Source organism: Physella acuta, unplaced genomic scaffold (assembly GCF_028476545.2).
Source record: "Physella acuta isolate Inbredline_101_S28 unplaced genomic scaffold, ASM2847654v3 ptg001798l, whole genome shotgun sequence".
NCBI lineage: Eukaryota > Metazoa > Mollusca > Gastropoda > Physidae > Physella > Physella acuta.
The window spans coordinates 226,528-232,549 of NW_026733308.1; positions in this window are offsets into that span (position 1 = coordinate 226,528).

The following is a 6,022-nucleotide window of genomic DNA, read 5'->3' on the forward strand; positions in this document are numbered from 1 at the left end:
TCATCTTAGGAATGCCAAGATCCATTTCCGTTTCTATTGAAATATGGAACTGCTCCGTTTAATCTGCTCAACTACGTATGGTAAAAACTATAAAACAACACCATATCATCCACCTATTACAAATTGTGCTTTTAAAACAAGGCAAGTGAGGACTGTCAATATTCGTAGCTACTAAGCCAACTTCAGCAAGCTAATTTATAATGAGAGGGGATGATGACACCAGCTTGTGGTTACTCGGTCATACCCCGACAGTCTACTCAAGGAGACAACGTTGTAGTGTGTAGTGTGTGGTGTGTGCTGAGTGATGTGTGGCGGATGGTATATTGTACGTAACGTGTGGTATGTGGTGATGTGTTGTGTGGCGCATGGTGTGTAGCGTGTGGTGGATGGTATGTGGTGTCTAGCGTGTATTGTGGCGTGTAGTGTGGCGTGTAGTGTGGCGTGGCGTGTAGTGTGGCGTGTAGTGTGGCGAGTGGCGTGCAGTATGTCGTGTAGTGTGGCGTGTAGTATGCCGTGTAGTGTGTCGTGTAGTGTGTCGTGTAGTGTGTAGTGTGTGTTCGATAAAGAAACGACCAGTTCCTCGGTTAAATGCCATGTTTATGTCAACAACAGTACAACAACCGATCACATCATTGAGAGTACTGGCGCTTGAGATACAAGACCAAAAGTTTCATTTTAAAAGTTCTTTAGTACACAATAGAAGAAAAAAATTGATAATTAAACTACGCAGACAGCAACCGGATAAAAAAAATCGATGTTTTCCCGCATCAATGTTGCCAGCCGATGGAACGTTGAGCTCATTCGGGCTAGTTAAGTCCTGGTTTAGATTTGAGAGCAGTTGGGTTGAGATTATGTTTTGAACTCGAGACTTTCGGATTAGCAAGCGGACATTGTGTAGCAACACCGCTAAATCTCAATGGCAGAGACAACTTTTAATTTACTTTCTAATTTTAGTTACAAATTTATTTAGGTTTTTCTTATTAATAATTACTTATCGTCCTATCTTGAAGGGGCTGAGCCCTTAATAAAAAATCATTGCAACGACTTATTCTTGAAACGTTAATCGAAAACATTGCTACAAAATTGATATTCACACATTTGAAATTCGTGTCAAAACAGACATTCAGTAATAACAAGCAATATATTCATTAAGTCATCGTATTCCACTGAAAGAAAAAAAAACGCCATTATTCACAAACGGAGGTAAAGAATAACTCAAACACAAAATTAGTTCGATTTTTCGCGATCATGGTCCAGCCTAACTGTATATAAATAAGCTCTGACGGTATCAGACCAGTCGAGAAACTTATAACTTAACTTTGGCCCTACTCGGCTTGTTGGCCCCAGGCCCCACTTGTATAGTTGGCCCCAGGACTAGACTTGTGTGGTTGGCCCTAGACCCCATGTGTATAGTTGGACCTGGCTCACAAACTCATTACATCTACTGTTAGAGTTTCCTCCACCATCGCACTATACCTCGAGTTCGAATCCGGGTTCAAGTTAGTAGAATGTCCCTGAGTTCATCCAACTCTGATGGGTACAAAACTGTCGATAAGGAGGGTAAAGGCGACTGGGCATAGTGCTAACAATACTATCCCTTCACATGCCGAGGTGCCCAGAAACAGGTGAACTCTACTTCACTTGTCTCATGGACCATCAGACTCAAAAATGGAACTTTACTTTGGTCAAGAAAGTCACATAAACAATATTCAAGATTCTACAGCAATATCACTACAGCAGGAGTGCCTATATGCACGCTTTTCTTTATGATTTCACGATTTTCTTTTAAAAAATAGCACGAGAAAAATATTTTAAAGTTACGTACAGAATGGAAACATTATGGAAAACCTAGGTTTTTGTTCCTGAAACTCATATACAGGGGTGGTGGTTGGGAGGAGTTAGGTGAAGAAGGCACGCTAGCGATACAAACCCCCACTCACGACATGACAAGAACGAAACCGAGGCTCTGTCGCCGTGTAACGAAGCCCATCCCGAGGCTGTCATCACGCGCATTGAGTAGCCTCATCAGCGCGCGTGCCTGGACAGGGGCGTGTCGCGAGTGAGTAATTTCATCAAGTGGTTTTCAGGAAGGACCCGACAGACAAATAACCAAACACACGTGAAATTATTTTTTCTCCCCACCCCCCAGGGTTTCTCTTGCCTCAAGTGGAAGAAACGTTTTTAAGGGGAGAATGGACAACAGGTGCCCGGCTTGTCCAAGAGCTCTAGAACCGGCACTGACCGGATATCAATAATGACCGTATGGTGTTAGTCAAGCTGATATTTCTAGACGATTCCAAGACACCGCAGGTACCAACCGGACATTGGTAATGCCTAAATGGTGTTAAAGATGGTCTACCTTAACGTCACCATAGTTCCACAGGTACTCATTTCTAGCATCATCATCGACCCCCCCCCCCCCCACACGTCCCACCCATCAAAAGCTGCCCTGGTTCGACTCCCCCCGTCGCAAACAATGAGGTGACTTTGTCGAGGTTCAACAAGGGGAGAGAAATCGATACCGCGGTATTGTTAACGCGGATACACGATTTTCTCCCTTGTCATTACTGTGGAAACATTTTTCTTCCCTTTCCCCAGATCAAAGATCGGATGTCTGTTGTTGAAGCTAAGACAATCACGGAGCCCAGCTAAGGCTCCGTGGCTCGGCTCTTTCTTCCACTTCAGCCGTGTCTTGCTGGGCGGGTGGGTGGGTGAGTGGGTGGTGGTCAGTCCATTCTTGGAACTGTATTTTTTTTTCGTTTTCAAACCGAGGTTGAGATTTTGAACTTAAAAGTTTAAACTAAAAGAAAATGTACTCTAACACACTGAAGTTGAGATAAATATTTTATTTTACCAGACTACTTTAGCTTTTCTGACGTCACTTCCTCACTGGCCCTCACCATTGCACCTTCGCCCACACTTCCGCTTCATTACTCCCATTTACACTATTTCTCTTTACACACAATCTTCCACATCATAAACATCTTTAACATCTTCTTTCATTGTTAACACACACACACACTTTCATCTTCAGATCCATTTTACTCTTTAACACCCCCATCTTCAGCCCTCCCCTTTAGCACCACCATCTTCAGCCCTCCCATTTAATACCCCCATCTTCAGCCCTCCCCTTTAGCACCCCCATCTTCAGCCCTCCCCTTTAGCACCCCCATCTTCAGCCCTCCCCTTTAGCACCACCATCTTCAGCCCTCCCATTTAATACCCCCATCTTCAGCCCTCCCCTTTAACACCCCCATCTTCAGCCCTCCCCTTTAACACCCCCATCTTCAGCCCTCCCCTTTAACACCCCCATCTTCACCCCTCCCCCTCTTTAACACCCATCTTCAGCCCTCCCCCTCTTTAACACCCATCTTCACCCCTCCCCCTCTTTAACACCCCCATCTTCACCCCTCCCCCTCTTTAACACCCCCATCTTCACCCCTCCCCCTCTTTAACACCCATCTTCAGCCCTCCCCCTCTTTAACACACCATCTTCACCCCTCCCCCTCTTTAACACCCCCATCTTCAGCCCTCCCCCTCTTTAACACCCCCATCTTCAGCCCTCCCCTCTTTAACACCCCCCATCTTCAGTCCTCCCCCTCTTTAACACCCACTCCTTCCACTCTCCTCTATAACAGAATCGCCCATCTCCCTCATAACCGGCCCTATCTCCAGCACCTCTTTTTAACAGCTCTCCCTCATTCACACCACATTCCTCGTTAACACCATCACCATCGCCAAAATCCCTCCATTGTAAACAATCCTGCGACACCACAACTCATTTCCTCCTTGACGCCCCCTCCGCAGCTCCTCTTTCCCCTATAAAAAAATACAACCACTACCTCACTCCTTTAGTTTTAACTGTAACACCACCATCCTCTTTAAAACACACCCCCCCCCCTTGTCCACACTCCCCTCCTTACTCAACACCCCCACCCCTTCCACCCCAAACTAACCTACCTTACAAATGGTTTATGGGGAGGTAATTTGAACACGTTGTTGCCCACCTGAGACCGTACGAATGGATACTCATTATCCCCCCTTGTTTGGACGTGAGTTCATATCTGCCCAGTGATTAGACACGGCCGTGACAAATGCTCGTGCTTTGTTTATCAGCAGCACTGCTCACCATGGGACGCACGGGATGTCCAGCAGTGTAATCACCCAATGGATCATACCTCCTACCATCCCTTTTGTGTTTGGCTTTTCTTTTAATTCTAAGTTTGAATGACAAGGGTAAAAAAATCTGGCCATTCAGTGTTTTTTTTTTTCCATCTCTCTCTCAGCCTTTTGTTGTGTTCTTTAGTTTAATCAACATAATATTTTTTCGCATTGCATCCCCGTAAAGATATTTTTTAAAGAAGTAATTAAAATATTTGTGTTTGAGATTGTGGTTGTTGATATTTAGGGCGTGGCTGATTAATGATTGAAAGGTTTTGAATGACGAAACCGGATGTGGCCAGTTTTGTTAGAACATTATGCCAAAAAAAGATCAACACATATTGAAGAAATATTACTTAATTTAAAAACAATAGATAACCCTGCGCCCATTGATTTAAGTGTCTGGTTGTGCTTTTTGTCGGATTTTCGTATGGGTTGGGGTGTTATGGGGGCGTGGTAATGGTGGGGTTGTTTTTAACTTTGTGTTTTTCCGTTCTTCATGTTAACACTTACATTAATTCTCCGATAAGTTATCAGCCAAGACTCCTCCTACAATGGACACTGTGTTTTAATTGGCTGACGTTGATAGCTAAGGTAGATTAAATTAGGCCGGGTACGCTTCGTGTAATGTTTTAATTGGATAACAGGGCGACCTGGATTCAGTTTAATGGGACAGGTAAAGCTAGATGTAATGGGGAAGGTAAGCTCGGATGTAATGGCACAGGTAAGCCCAGGTGTAATGGGGATGGTAAGCTCAGGTGTAATGGCACAGGTAAGCTCAGGTGTAATGCCACAGGTAAGCTCAGGTGTAATGGGGATGGTAAGCTCGGGTGTAATGGCACAGGTAAGCTCGGGTGTAATGGCACAGGTAAGCTCGGGTGTAATGGCACAGGTAAGCTCAGGTGTAATGATGTAAGCTCGGGTGTAATGGCACAGGTAAGCTCAGGTGTAATGGGGATGGTAAGTTCGAGTGTAATGGCACAGGTAAGCTCAGGTGTAATGGCACAGGTAAGCTCAGGTGTAATGGCACAGGTAAGCTCATGTGTAATGGGGATGGTAAGCTCGGGTGTAATGGCACAGGTAAGCTCAGGTGTAATGGCACAGGTAAGCTTGGGTGTAATGGCACAAGTAGGCTCGGGTGTAATGGCAGAGGTAAGCTCAGGTGTAATGGGGATGGTAAGCCCAGGTGTAATGGGGCTGGTAAGCCCAGGTGTAATGGGGATGGTAAGCTCAGGTGTAATGGGGATGGTAAGCCCAGGTGTAATGGGGCACGTAAGTCCAGGTGTAAGGGTGATATTACGCTCAGGAGTAATGGCACAGGAAAGCCCAGGTGTAATTGGGCAGGTAAGCTCGGGTGTAATGATAATGGTAAGCTCAGGTGTAATGGCACAGGTAAGCCCAGGTGTAATGGGGATGGTAAGTTCAGGTGTAATGAGAGTAGTAAAGAAATCAGAGGCGTAGCGACCCTTCCCGGAGCCCGGGGACATACTTTCAATTTGGCGCCCCCCTCGGGAGCAAATTTTCGATTTGCACCCCCCCCCCTCGAACTTTTCATTAGCACCCCCCCTCAAATTTTCGATTTGTACCTTCCCCCTCGAACTTTTCATATGCACCCCCCCCCCCCTCACACTTTCAATTTGGCGCCCCTCTAAGGTCGGCCCCCGGGTACATATGTCCCCCCCCGCCCCCCCCCCCCCCTCGCTACGCCTCTGAAAGAAATAAAGATGTGCTACACTAGATATGAACACAAAAAGTAAAAATAAAGTGTATAATTTTGCTCGACTTGGTGTATCGAAATTCGAGTGATGTTAAATTGAGGTTAAGAGGGCATAGAAATCAAAGTTAACTGCTCATTAACTGT